The sequence below is a fragment of the Mesoplodon mirus genome (genome assembly GCF_964341445.2).
Source record: "Mesoplodon mirus genome assembly, chromosome: 3".
Taxonomy (NCBI): domain Eukaryota; kingdom Metazoa; phylum Chordata; class Mammalia; order Artiodactyla; family Ziphiidae; genus Mesoplodon; species Mesoplodon mirus.
Genome location: NC_138978.1, coordinates 136,470,778 through 136,486,294, shown reverse-complemented (window position 1 = coordinate 136,486,294; position 15,517 = coordinate 136,470,778). Strand labels below are relative to the sequence as shown.

Here is a 15,517-nt window from a genome sequence, read left to right as displayed (position 1 = left end):
CCCCCGACGGGCACCGCTGCAGGCCCCACCTCCTCCGGCCCCTCCCACCACAGCGCGCCAGAGGGGGCGCTCTATGCGGCCAGAAGGCGGCCCTGCAAGGTGGCCGCACCCCAGACGCTCCCGGGGTGGCTGGCCCGGACCCAGACTCCGCCGCGGGCCCGGGTGCTGTCCGTGCGGCCCGCGAACCCCTCGACCTGCACCTGGCCGCCCCCTCCGGCGCCCTGCCCCGGCGCCGCCACCTGCCCGCGGGTGTGGCTCTCCACAGCTCCCTCCGGATAAAGGCCCCCCTCTGCCGTTTCGCAATGGCCGGGGGCGGGAGTGGGAGCAGGGGCCGGGGCCGCTTCCCCGGGCCTGCCGGCCACCAGGGCGGGTGGTAGGTGTAGACGGTTGCAGGTGTAGACGGTTGCAGGTGTAGACGGTTCGACAGAACCACTTTCTAGGCTCTTGTAGCCAAGTCATGGCCACCAGTCAGACTGCATCCTGGCCATCCTGCAGGGCACAGAGCTCAGTAAAGGTAGGTATCCACCCCTTCTACAGCAATGTCAGTGGGCTCTCCGGCTTTGGCGAGTTAAGGACCCGGCTTCCATACCCTGCCCCACATGAATGTACAGCCCCGCCTGTTCCCTACAGATAAATACACACAAGATAAATGCAGCCCTCATGCCCTCTCCCCATCCTGTCCCGGCAGAAGGTGGTGGCAGAAATGAACCGCCTGGGCATGATGGTGGACTTGGCCCATGTCTCGGATGCTGTGACACGGCGAGCCCTCCAAGTGTCACAGGCACCGGTCATCTTCTCCCACTCAGCTGCCCGGGGTATGTGCAAGAACACTCGCAATGTTCCTGATGATATCCTGCAGCTTCTGGTGAGAGACTGCCCTGGCCCTCAAACCTAAAGCAAGAGATTCAAACCAGGAGCCCTTGAACCTGAGCCTCTTCTCCCTCCATTTCCTCAAACACCAGGTTAAATATCTTCTGCCCCCAAAACCCACGGTCCACAGCCCCTGAACTCTTCAGCCCTAGGTGGTAAGATACTCCTCCAAACCCGGAAACCCAGGGCCAACACACCACCCAGACCAGGGCTGCGGCTCCTCCATTCACACAAACCCAGAGAGGAGACGACTCTGACCTCAAAGCCAGGGCTGAACACCTTCCTCACAGGGGCCGAGAGAGTGAGCAGGCAGCTGGCTGTGCTGGGGGCCAAGCTGACTGTCCACGGGTCCGCCCCTGCAGAAGAAGAACGGTGGCAACGTGATGGTGCCCTTGTCCGAGCGGGTGCTGCAGTGCAACCCGTTAGCCAACGTGTCTACTGTGGCAGGCGAGCCTCACCCTGGGCTCTCTGAAAACTCGGATTTGGAGCTGAAGCTGGGTCCAAATTTAGGGAGGACTTCAGAAGAGCCCCAGTGGTTTGACCCACCTATTGGCAATAGGTACAGCACCCAAAAACCCAAGAATGGACAGTACACAGCACCTTGGTGCCATGTGGAACTGGAGCCACAGAATCAAAACTGCGATACTGATGGGTATCAGGGAGGCTGTCAGACACTGCTTTAGGTCAAACACATAAAGAAAATATCCACTATCAGAACCGTTGTTTGACTGACTTTTTTTCACATCTTTCTGACAAAATTCGTGAAGTTGTGAGTACCTCAAGCGTCATTACACTTCTGTTCAAGATGTAATCTCTGGCTCACAATCATTGTTTAGCTTCTGTATATTGCAGTGTACATGAAGGTCTGTATTAGTCTGGTTGGGCTGTTATAGTGAAATACTATAGACTGAATGACTTAAACAGCAGAAATTTATTTTCTCACAGTTCTGGAGGGTGGAAGTCCAAGATTAAGGTATTGAATACCATAAGAATTGGTTTCTGGTGAGAACAATCTTCCTGGCTTGCTGATGGCTGTCTTCTTGCAGTGTCCTCACACGGCCTTTCCTCTACGAGCAGAGGGAGAGAGATCTCTGGAATCTATTCCCCTTCTTATAAGGACACCTTCTTATCAGTCCCTGTCAGATTATTTCCTCACCCTTATGACTTCAGTTAACTTCAGTCACCTCCCTAAAGGACCTATCTCCTATCTTCTACAGTCAAATTAGGAGGGGCTTCAACATATAATTTTGGGGGGGACACAATTCAGTCCATAACAACAACTTAAGATAGCTTTCTCTGATTTTCAGTCTTTCACTAATACCTCCCTCTTTGTCTACGAATTATTCAAGTTTCCTTAAAATTTTTTTTGATTTTCTTACATTATCCCTTCCCTTTAAATGCTGTCTTCACTTCTTAATTGGCATTTCTTGCAAATGAAGGCACCTTTCCTCACAATGTATTGATTACTCTCCCCACTGTAACACAGCGTCTTCTCCCATGACTTTCCTGAAATGGTTCCATTTCTGTTCATAAAAGTTTAGTCATCCAATCAGATGGTTTATTTTCAGTTCCCATAGCATTTTGCCTTTGGGAAACAACTGACTCCATTAAATGGTGCTTCTTTTCAAACTACCTTCCTTTATGTTTTATAGCAATCTTATGATTTCTGTTGGCATACCACCTAGCTTCTTTCTGATCATTCTTTTTATTTTTATTTTTCAGTTGTTTCTCTCCTCACTCCTTAGCGTTAGATACTACAGACAGTTGGCCTTCTTCTCATCTCTTATATACTCTCTCTCTTACTCCAGCAGCTTTGCTTACCATTTAATATATTATCTGCCAGGCGCCTTCCATCTGTTACCAACATCTCTCCCTCTGTCTTTGTCATTTCAGCCTTCGCTATGCTCTCTGAGCTCTCACAGGCAGATCTATTGAACACAGGAATCTCAGTGGAAAATACGAGTACGTTATTTCTCTACTGAGTAAAGCCCTTACAGATCACATGGTCCTGATCCATCTTGCAGCCACGTCATCTGGACTATTTGACCTCCCATGTCACAATAGCAGAGGACCAGACAAGAGGGACACTGGCTCCTAATGACCTCAGCTCAGAAGTGATACACTTGATTCTGCTTCTTTGCCACTGGCCACAACGAATCAAAGGAAAACAGTTGAACTACAAAGGAGGATGAAAAATGTAGATAAGCACATAGGATATTTGATGAGCACTATCTCGAGGTGACATCACCTCCCATCAAACTTTTATTTCACAGAGAAAACACAGACTATAAAGCAAAAACACCCCAAACTAACTTTTTCTCTTTACGTCCAAGAATAGCTTTTCGACATAGTTTATCAATACCTATTCTCACTTCCTCAGTATCTTCCATTCATTTTCCCACCTCATTGGGATTGTTAAGGTTTTCCTCTTTAGCGATTTTATTTTGGCCCCCTCCCATTAAAAAGCTGCCCCCCTCCCATTAAAAATTACTCTTGCTTGATGCCAAGTAATTCTCTAGTTACCTTTTCTCTCTTCCTAATTTCACAGTGCAGTTTATCAAAAATTGTATTTATTCTCATTGTCTGTATTTTCTTATCTTTATGTACCTCGTGACTCACACAATTTTGCTCTTTTCTTCTTACTTATCTGCACTGGAATTGCATTCACCAACATTTAATTTGTGATTAAATTGAGTGAATGTTGTTTGGTCATTACGTCACCTTTCAGCAATATTTGATTTTGTTGATCAAACTTGTCATCTCAGAAAAATCTTTCACCTTAACAACAGTAGCATCTTAACCTGCTACTTCTTCCTCCTGCCTCTGGACATCCTTATCTCTTTCACTGGGCACTCTCACTTTGCCCTCTGCCAAGAGATGTGTATTTCTCAGAAGCTCTCTTCTGCCCTTGATAGATGGTCTCATCTACTCTTGTGATTCCAGCCACCATATATATCACAGATCTTGACCTAAAACGTACATATCTCTCTCTCCTGAGTCTCTTACAAACTTAACTAATTGCCAACTGAACAACTCTGCCCAAATATAACATGGACACTTAAAATTAATTATGTGATGTTACTGAACGATTAATTTTACCTTCAATACTTACTTCCACTATTCATCTCTCTACATCATTTATACCACCGCTATTTGTACACTTGTCCAAGTTGGATACTGGGGGAACACTGAAGACTCTGGACTCTGACAACCCTCAGAATGGGAGAAAATAGTTGCAAATGAAGCAACTGACAAGGGATTCATCTCCAAAAAATATAAACATAAATAAATTTGTAAACTATATAAGCAACTCATGCAGATCAATATCAAAAAAAAACCAAATACCGTATAATATCACTTATATGTGGAACCTAGAAATATGGTACAGATGCACTTATTCGCAAAGCAGAAATAGAGACCCAGATGTAGAGAAGAAACACATGGATACCAAGGCGGGGGGAAGGGGGGGATCAATTTGGAGATTTGGATTGACATATATACACCAGTATGTATAAAATAGATAACTAATGATAAACTATGGTACAGCACAGGGAACGCTACTCAATGCTCTCTGGTGACCTAAATGGTTAGAAATATTAAAAAGAGGAAATATATGTATAGGTATAACTGATTCACTTTGCTGTACAGCAGAAACTACCACAACATTGTAAAGCAACTATACTCTAATAAAAATTAATTTAAAGGAATAATAAAACTCTGGACTCTGTATAATCATCCCTCACCTTCACAATTAATTCAGTAACCAAGTACTCTCTAACCTAAATTCCTACTATCTCTCAATATTGTCTACTTTTATTCAAGCCTCTTGCCACGACTTGGTTCTGAGCTACATTTTCTCTTATTTATGGAACATAAACCGTCTCTTAACTTTTAACAGAATAAATCTTTTAACAGAATAAATATTCATTGAGTACCTACAACACTGGTAAATAAGGACATTGTTCACATGCAGTTTACAATGTAGTAGGGGCAATGAACTATAAAATAGAACTATACCTCTCATAGGTAACTGGACAGCCAAGTTTTATAAGAACACGTAGAATGGGAATTTAATCTCTAATGGAAGTCATGAAAAGCCAGAGATTCAATGTTTATTTGGAAACTTGTATGATGAGAGTGCATTAACCAAGGATTGAATGAGTAAAGTATGATACAAATTGATGACATTACCTGGAGAAAGTTCAGCAGTAAGAGAAGTCTAACCCTGAAGTCTACTGAGTATTGCTGAAAACTTATGGAAGAAGGAGATGCTAAGTAAGGATAGAGAAAGCAGATGAGGGTGGACTAGTAGGCAAGAGCACAGTGCTTGAAGCCTTTTCCCCAAAATTAAAGAGAAGCTATCAAAGAGCTCTAAGCCATTGAGTGAAATTTAGGTTGCAATGCAGAGAATAAACAAGACAGAAATAATACTGGAGTCAGGGAAAAAGTGAACTGGGATGTTACATCCGAGTACGAAATGTAAAAGATATGACAATGGACATAGAGAAGAATGGACATATATGTGTGTGTGTGTGTGTGTGTGTGTGTATACATATATACACACATATATGTGTGTATATATATATGTGTGTGTGTATATATATATATATATATATATATATATATACACACACACATATATATATATATATATATATATAGTATAATTATGACAACTCCTAGGGATTGTTCCAGAGTTTAAGGGAGGGGAGAAGAGTAAAGAATGACTCTCAGTTTCTTGCTTGGTTAATTGGGTTAAAACAGTTTGCAATAAAAAAGATTTAGCTTAAGTCATTTAATCATTTTAAGTGCATTCTGAATCCTATACAAATAAGTTTGAGAAATTTAAGAAAATTGTGTTTCCTTAAGTTTTGCATATCTTTTGTTATTCCATGTAAATTCCCTTCTTTTTCATATGATTAAAGAAAAGTTATGAAAAAAATAAGAGAGAAATGAGAGAAAATAAGATCTTATGAAAAATTATGAATGATCTTTATCTGTTTTTGTGCTTACTGTAATTTCTTACTGTTTATCTCTCTATATACATATTCTGAGATATCTTCTCAGACCTGCTGAATCAATCTGTGAGGAGTAAGTTTAACTAATCACTCAGATGAACCTAAAATTGGTTCATCTACAGGAATAACCAACATAAGAGAGTAGTCACGGTAGTCTCAAAATTAGAGAAGACTTCCCAATTATTCCCATTATGTCCAAGGGAGAATATGAGCAGGTACTTCAAGTATCCGAACTTCGTATGATTAGATTCTGCAAAAGCATTTTAAATAGGAAAAATACATAGAAGAAAGGTTAAGACAAAACTTCCCCAGGATAAAATGGATCCCATATTTTCACCAGATGCCTTTACTCAGGAAAAAGAAATGTTAAAGAATTGTAACAGTATCCAACCTGGAAAACAAAATACAGAAATTTTCACCACTAAGCCTGAGCTCTGTACAACTCTGATTTAGTGTTTTTTCAAGCCTTACACCGCAGTCTCTATTTTTAAAATATTTATAAGTAACCCATTTTGTAGGAAAACACCTAACTTTCATCATAAGAATTATGACACTTTATACTTTTATTCCAGCCTAACTTTTATACTCTATTTTCTACCATTTGGCAACTTATACCCTACGCTCTAGTCAAAAAAATCTCATTTACAATCACATAAACATATTGTGTTGGTTCTCAAGTCCAGGATGTTCCTTCTGCCTGGTATGCCCCTGACCTTCTCTCCACGTGGAACATTCCTACTGACATTCAAAACCTAATTCCAAACCCCCTCATTGTTGGCATCCTCTTTAATATCCCCTATTAGCAGGGTTAGTGACTCCAAGTTCTGTTTTACAAAGTTACATTTTTATGATCTATTTATTTAATAGCCTCTCCCTATTTGATTGTAATGAGTTGTTTATGCATCTCTCACACTCTCTTTTGAGTTCCTCTGGCCTTTATTTTTTCTTTTATCTCTTACCCATAAGCACAGTGCTTGCCCCATAGGACGTGCTCAACGTGTTGGCTGAGTGAAAAAAGACACCTTTTAGCTCTAATCATTTGTGAAATGTCATTTAAAATGCCATCAGATTACCCTTTGTTTCCTAACTTAATTTCTAGTACTATAGAATGTACACTCAGAACACCGTCAGTGGCCTACAGAAACAGTGTTCTCACTGGACTTCCATGCATATAGTCAACCCCCTTATAACTTTCTCTGGCATACAACTGCCAGACATGTTATTAAAAGAAAATGATGTACCAACCCCTCACCTATTGGAAAACTTCCAGAAGCTCTCCATTCCTTATTGTATCTTTTCTACTTGATTTTTCAAATACCTCTGTCTTACTTCATCTATTCAGAACTGGCTTTTCTACCTTTGCTTTCATTTTCAATTTCATTCATATCATTATCTGCACTTACCCATAGAACCTAAGCATATTTCAGTTTCTTATGCAAGTTTCCTCACTAGAGGTCAAAGGGGCAAGGACTATTGTGATAAATTATTAAATAAATAGACGATAGGACTTTGTTCTATTGGTCTGGGAAAATTACTACCTGAAACAAAAGAATTCTGGAAACTGAAGGGGTCAGACCAGTCAGCTTTGTTTACTTCAGACTCAAATCAATGTCTTGTCTTTACCTGAGCTCTGGTTACATTTAGAAAAAAGTACTGTAAATACAGTGAATGAGCAAGGCCACTATCTGAGACGTGTCTGGGTCCTTAGTATAGTAACTGAGGGAATGGTAAGCATTGGTCAATGTTTGCTGATTGATGACTCAATAGATCTGGTTAAGCCTCACCATCAGAATTCCAGATTTTTTAACAAGCTTCTCAGTCTTTTCAACCCAAAGAAAAAACTAAAGAAAACCAGATGACAAGAATTTCAAATTGTAAAATATCCCGATTGTCAAATTTAAATAGGGATATCCTGTGCAATGGAGAGGCTGGCTGGTGCCAATTTCACATTTTGTTCTCTAGTGTCTGGACGAAGCCTGCTCTGCCAGTGAGCTGACAGGTCGAGAGCACTCCAGCTTCCACAGACACCCGAGAACTTTCTATTTTTCATGGTGTTCCTACCTTACCTAAGGGAAGGACTATATTCACAATGAAAAGAGTTATGATTCATCACCAGTAGAGAGATTCTTCCACTTTCTGGGTGCCCACGTTAAAAGTCTGGTATAGTCAACACTCCCTCTAACGTAGATCATGTATTGAAATGAGAAAACTATCACCTAATATGGCCAGAGAGGTGAAGGGACTTGGCCCAGCTGAGCCCAGGAGACACCACTAATTCAAAACCTCAACCATTAACGTAGTGATTGTGATCAAGGAGACTTACAGCACCTAAGAGATTCAAAGAGCATATTAATCCACCTCTGGCAACACTGCCAGTTTAAAAGAATGATTAACCTTCTCTCCCACTTGATTCAACCTGGCTATGTATTATACCACTCTAAATGCTAGCAGACTCTATGCTTATGGCTTCCATTAGGTAGCACCTAGTATACATGAAAACTTTCTTCAAGAAGTAATTACTTTTGAAACCATAAACATTTCAGTTGGGAAAAGTGAAAAAGAAAGGAGGTGCAAGTAAAGGGAACTAGGAAAAAATAAGAAAATACCCTCAAATATAAACATGTTGATTCAAAAGATAATTTAATGGGGATTTAAATGATACTAGGTGAGCATTTATTCTGTTTCTGCTTTAAATAAAGCATTCTGTTCTATTTGTTAGGTGTTGTACTTGTTTAGTATCTAATGTCTGTTAAAAACCTCTCGAAAGAGATGTATTCATTCTGGTATCCTAAGCACCTATCTGGATGAAAAGCACAAGCAATGGGAAGTCATGGGGCATAAAGGACCTTGCAAAGGCTCTGAAATCCATCTCTTACTTATGGCCTTTGAGACTCAGCCTCCTCCTCTATGTAGTGTTCATAAAACTTAGTGGAGATAGAACACTAGGGACACAGAAGGTCAAAGGAGGTATTTACTACGACTTTCCAAATATCTTCCTTTAGGAAAACAAATATATTTTATTTGCAATGAGGCTTTCTTGTGAATTTTATTCTTCTAAAGAGGAATATTTTTAGTGAACAATTGATTCGTTTGCCTCCCTGTGCTACTTTATTGACAATACTCAGGTAGGGGTGGTTTTCCCTCAAGCAGTTACCTCCATGTGATTTGTATATCAGACCTTCCTAAAAGCATGTTTTCCTGCTCTTTCGTTCCACCCCATCCCAGCTCTACTTCAAATATTGTGATCCTCTATTAAAATGCACAGAACCCTGGGAAAATAAGGAGAAGCAAAATGTTTGTCACTGCCAGCTCTGGTATGCATATATCAGAGGCTAAATTATAACTGATGAAGACAGAAATGGGACCCGTATCTGTCTGACTTCAGAAACCAGAAGTGTAGCTACTACAAGCTGATGAATGGGAACTCAGATCAAGGCCTAGAGTGGAGAGGAGTCTTCTGATCAGAAGGGGAAAGTAAACAAAGGGCAGCGTTTAATTATTTAATAATAAGTAAGAGAATGACTAGGGTGTTTTTACAGAACAGGATATAATATTGAAATAAAATCCCCCAAAGTGACACAGAAACATAATGCAATCCTCTTAAGCTACAACCCTTCCTAAACCAAACCATACCATTCTCTTCACACAGCCTGGAAAGTCAAAAGAAAGGGGATACTGATCTGCATCACACTGGCATTAGAAGCAGATCTAGTTTTAATGAAGTATTACTTCATGGGCTGAAGTTTCCCCCCAAAAAGGGTAAGCTTTTTTCTCAAGAAACATCACTGTGTAATAATCAAGGAGCCAGGGATGGTGGTATTAATTGTTCTAAGTACAGGGATTTGTTTTGCAGAAAGAAGTACCAATCAGAAAGAGAACTGACCAATAATTACTTAACAAAACTGCTTCAGAAGTAGATTTCTAAATCTACTTTTAGACTGATAGTTAGAAAAATCTTACTAAGTTTATTCATTTAGAGGAAATCTGTGCAAGCCTCTGAAACCAAGAGGTATTGTATCAAAAGAGATAAGGTCACTAGACACTTATGTAAGAGCTACTTCTTCCTCAAATGGCCACCATTAAGAGGAGAAACTATTTGCTGTATTTTCTGACTATTACGTTACCGAGAAGTAACAATGCACCTTTAGGAAACTAGTATGAAAGAAAAACATAATAAAATTTTTTGCAGGTGACTCTTTGATCTCATAGGTGTGTGTTAATTTTCCAAAGTTGGCACTGGATCCTGCCTTTACAAAATGCTCCTTGAAATATCACATTGAAAATCTTCTCTTTTACTCCTTATTGTAAACACTGTGTTTAAGTGTTTAAACACTTTTTAAGAAGACCAATAAAAAATATGGACTATGGGGCTTCCCTGGTGGCGCAGTGGTTGAGAGTCCGCCTGCTGATGCAGGGGACACGGGTTCGTGCCCCGGTCTGGGAAGATCCCACATGCCACGGAGCAGCTGGGCCTGTGAGCCAGGGCCGCTGAGACTGTGTGTGCAGAGCCTGTGCTCCACAACGGGAGAGGCCACAGTAGTGAGAGGCCCGCGTACCGCAAAAAAAAAAAAAAAAAAAAAAAAAAAAATATATATATATATATATATATATATATATAGAGAGAGAGAGAGAGAGAGAGAGAGAGAGAGAGAGAGGGAGAGAGAGAGAGAGAGACTATGAAATTATTTTTCCAATAGTGAAATTGTGGAGAATACATCTTGCATTTCTACTGTATTCCCGCAAAAAGAGGAAGTTCTTTTCCACAAAGACTCTCATCAATGTTAACTCTGGGAGAGAAGTATTTGTAGTTGTCTCATGCTTTGTGGTGAGAGACTCGCACTTTTTCCCCTGTCTCTATTGTGGGAAACAGGGCACACTTTGGGCTGAGAATTCATGCTGTGGTCGGAAAAGAAAGAAACGAAAAATACCCTCATTAACACTGCTCTTTAACAAGTTCAGCAAATGGGCTTCAGGCGTTCTAAACAGCAGCAATTAAAAAATAACTTTAGATTTCATACATTTCTTCCAGTAGGATGAAAAGCTGAGGTATGTTAACTTTAATTTTATGGTTTGCGTGAATACCGAGTTCGATTACTCCCTGTCAAAGCAGAAATCAGCCTCTTACAGGGAATAAGTGCTAATTAAGCAAAACAGAGTAAGCATGTTATATGAAGTATATTTGATTCTTTCCTGTGCACTTTGGCTGCACAAGCTCTAACCACAGTTTCCGGAGGGACCATCAGTGCTCCCTAAGAATGCCAATGCAGTGTTCCGTCCAGTTAGTGGGGTGCAGAGACCAGTCAGAATGCTGATGCTTTCCACAAAGGAGATGGGGCTAGGGAGGCAAATGCAATCAGGGAGTATTAGCTCTGTCTTGTGTGCCTGCTACAAAACCGTGTCCTCTCAAGACTGCTCTATCCCTTCTTTGCTTTATTCGTGTATGTGTAAGTTTGTATATGTAAGCTTTACAAGTCTCTCCTAAGAGAAAACTGAAAATGCCCAGGAAAAAGACAAAACTGCTTCAACAGAGAAAGGTCTCTCTGTTCCAGTTGAAGAGGATATAGAGTTAATAACAGGAAATATCCATCCCCTGAAACTCTATGAAACATGGATGCTTCCACAATTTACTCAAGGTCTCACTGACCAGGCTATAAGTAATTTTAATTATTATTTCTTATGGTTATGGTTGATAAAAAGTCTCAGTGGTATGCTAAAAATCTTTAACACTTGTTGACCTTTTTTCTTGATAGCTTTCCTCCTCCCAGGCTCCAGCCAACAGTAGCAGTAACAGATATCCAGATCTTAAGAGGATAGAAGTATAATGGTGCACTGAATATGGAAAGGAAGAACCAGTAATGGTTCCTATACATTCATAACGCGAATCAGCATCAAACTAAGCTTCCCCAAGAAGAAGCTGACAGCAAATAGTTCCTCCTCTTAATGAACTGAGGAAACAACTTTGAAGTTATCCGTAGCCACCGCTTCTGAAGCAACCAGTAGCTTTGCAACTATTAGTTTACTTGTATTAGATTAATTTATATTAGAGTTTATTTAATGCAATTGCTCACAAATTTTAAACCATTTTGTAGAGTAGTGTTCTGTATCTGTTTAAATGAAATGCTTTCCTAAGCTCAAAATCAGTGTTTTTATGTTGTGTAAATTATGAAATTACTGTGAAATATCTGGTAAACTTGATAGGAAACCCCAGATGTCAGCACTTTGCTGGGCAGGAGTTAAAGTGGCCCACACCATTAGCCCTCATCAGGAGCAGTAGCAGTGGGCTAAGTCATAAGGGCACGCCCGTCCATTACACTCACCCAGGATACTGTGAGTGAGAAACAAAGGGCAGTCAGACAGGGACCTCTATGCTCAGATTCCACTGCCAAGAAATGGCCTAAGTCAGCTCTTGTTGTTGAAGAAAATAACCCTTTAGGAATCAGACTGAATCCTATTTTAAGTTTTAGAGGAAGAAGGATACTATTTAAACATTGATGAAATGTGCCTCTCTTTTTATATCAGCATAGAAATTTATTTGAATTCAAAAGAATATGGTTATATTTAGCATAGTGTAATAATTATCTAAAGCACATATCATCGTTGGCTCTGAAACAGTTCTAAAGATGTCATTCTTTTGAAGTCAAAAAATATGCAGTAAAAATGGACAAGGAAGCAAAAATATGAAAAAAACAAGTTTGCTGAGTATGGGAAGTTGTTACAAGAGGGGCACAACAAGATAATGTAACAGAGTCCAAATTACATAACATGCAGCAAGGAGTTCTCTTGCTTTAACAACTCCTAGAAATTAAACCAGTAATCTCAATGCAAGAATATCACCACTGGGTTATTTAACAGGACAAATTTTCTGAGGGACACAGGTAGTAATTCACTCTACTTCCCCTTTCTCTAATATCTTTTCTCACACCAATTTCTTTTCTTTCCTCGAGGATAGATTTTATCCTGTTGAAAACAATTTTAGTTTTATTTGTAAAGTGGAGTAAATAATATCCTGAGTGAAGTAGGCAGAGTTTTAGCTGAAGATGCTCAGGAATCAAACTTTTGAAAAAGGCCAATCAGCTAGCTAGCTAGCAGTTACCATCAGTGGCTTGCAGAAAAAAAAATTACAGATGATATGTTTGCTAAATAGATAAAAAGAATAAGCAGTTTAGAATGGGCGAAAAATCCCAGGATCTACTGTGACCTAGACCAGAGGTGCCTAAACTTTTTGGAACCAGGGACCGGTTTCCTGGAAGCAAATTTTTCCAGGGAGGGGGGGCGGGGTGTGTGAGGTTCAGGCGGTAATGTGAGCCATAGGGAGCAGCAGATGAAGCTTAGTTGGCTTGCTTGCGACTCACCTCCTGCTGTGCAGCCCGGTTCCTAAGAGGCTGTGGACTGGTACCCGTCCAAGGCCAAGGGGTTGGGAACCCCTGACCTACACACTCAAAAGCAGACAGTTGACCTTTGATTAAGCCCATTTTCCTGTGGAGTGAGCCATAAGGGGCTCCAAGACACAGTTTGGTTTCAATGTTTCAGTGTTCACAGCCAGAGGGCAAACTCAGAATGTCTCCTCCTCTTGCAAAAACTGGACCACGGATGAGAAGTCTTTTTTTTTGAGTAGCCCTTCACGCACAACATCCCTGCAGATCTGATGGGCTTGACTGCCCAGAAGGACTGGGCTCTTCGTGCTGGTAGCAGAGTCTCATGCTAATCCCAGATCCTTAGCCATTATAGTGTTGCTCCGAATCCGCCCTGATAGTAATTAGCCGAGGGAACTCCATCCATCACCCCAGGTACAGGATTATAAGTGTCACTTGACCAACATTGTCCTGAGCTCGTATTTAGGATTTTAGCCAAGAGTTTTGGGTCAAGCCCTAACCTGAGTCCCAGATTCATAGCTTCAGCAGTTCCAATCCTACTAATAGCTAACAGCAAGTTTGTGCAGATCTTCGAAGCCTGGCCAGTCCCAACAGCTCCACGATGCACCACATGGGAGCCCATGCACCACAGCAGCTCAACCCCTCCCATCCTAAGTGTGAGGTTGCCAGATCGAGCCATTCCCACACTACCAGAAACAGGGGCATCCGTGAAAACCGCTCCCATTTTCTCAACTTCTTTGGCCAATTCTCCGAAAACCATAGGATCAACAGTACTGGAATCTATTAATGGTGAGTCTTTCTTCACTTTTTTTTTGAATTCCATTTGCTCCACAATAAGCTTCTAGTGCATTGATGCATTGTAATAATTCTGTCACCTTTTTCGGCTACATCCCCTGCAGAAGACACTACAGGGTTCATCTGCATCTAGAAGCTCTTTGCATGAATCAGGGAACACATCAACAACGGTGAGTGGCTAGCCATGTTTCATGAGCTCTTTTGCCACTGGACTCCCCACGTTGCCTACTCCAATGAATCCAACTGGAGTCTTGGAAGCTACTGACCTAGAACACAGCGCTGCAAGGCTGGCCACCACTGGCTGCTGCAGACGACTCCCTGCACCGGAGGCCGGAGGTGGCTCCACGGAGACGGAAGGAGGCTGCCACGCTGCCCGCGCCCCTCCTTCTCACGGTGACCTCCTCGACTCCCGGCTCACCCACTGGCTGCTATAGGGTGCGTGATGCGGAGGGCCGGCTCGGCTGTGGCGATTCTTAATACCTCTTTGGTACTAGGTTACACATACAGTTTCACCTAGTGAGCGACTTAACAGAAGGAATTTTTTTCTACGGCATTTTTGTGGCACAGCAGATAGAAGCGAGGTCACTATTTCTTTGAAAAACTGAATTAAAAATTTATAGAAAGTCATGATTCATTCTACAAATATGCTGAGTCAAAGAAACGTGAAAATTGATGCGATGGAGGAAGAGCGCTAGACTTCCCTGGTGCTCAACTGGCGCCTTTCTTCTGGTGTCAGAACATGGTTGTGTAACTCCTTTAATCCCAGTGGATTTTCCAAAAATTCCAGAATCTTCAGATTTTGGTAGCCCCTGTTTACTGCCTTTGCCCCCCTATGCCAAATCCCACCCCACCCCGCACACATTTATTTTTTACCAGTTGTCCTCCGGGGTGTTTTTCTTTATATAGTTATTGCAGCAGTTTGTTAGACTACTGACCCCCAGTGCAAATGCCCCTCCCCCCGTTTTCTCACCCTGTGTAGTTTTGTTCCACCTTGACCTGGGCTTGGTCACGTGACTTGCTTTGGCCCAATGGCATATCAAGAGCTGAAGCTTGGAGAGTACTCGTGCTTTAGGGCTTGTCCTCATGGAAACCTGACATGTTAGGAAGCCTGGCTAACCTAGTGGAGACTAGGCACAGGCCACAGCCAGCACCAATGGCCAGACATGTGAAAGCAACCAGCCCCAGTCCAGCAACCAGATGATGGCAGCCTCAGTAGTCACCTCAGGTGAAAGCAAGATAGATCCACCCAGGAGATCCCAGCCCATTCCGCTGATTCACAAATTGTGAGGAGATAAAGTGCCTGCTGTTTTAAACCACCAAGCTTAGGAGTAGTTCAACACACAGGAAGAGATATAACTATCTTTACTGTTAGATTATCTTCCCATTTTATACCATGTTTCCCCTCAAACGACTGTTCCTTTATCCAAGATTCTAGAAAAGAAATAACAACTGATGAGGCTG

General features: G+C 41.5%; 1 long non-coding RNA gene and 1 pseudogene across 2 annotated transcripts in view; both read right to left on the bottom strand.

Annotated features, from left to right (window-relative positions):
* Window positions 1-15,517, bottom strand: part of LOC309799861 — a 110,960-nt gene that overhangs the window by 34,063 nt on the left and 61,380 nt on the right. The window lies entirely within an intron of this gene.
* On the bottom strand, window positions 10,537-15,321 carry LOC309800876 (3-hydroxyisobutyrate dehydrogenase, mitochondrial-like; annotated as a pseudogene). The gene is made up of 2 exons: window positions 15,208-15,321; window positions 10,537-14,484 (listed from the first exon to the last, which is right to left on the bottom strand). The product of its transcript is annotated as a 3-hydroxyisobutyrate dehydrogenase, mitochondrial-like (transcript).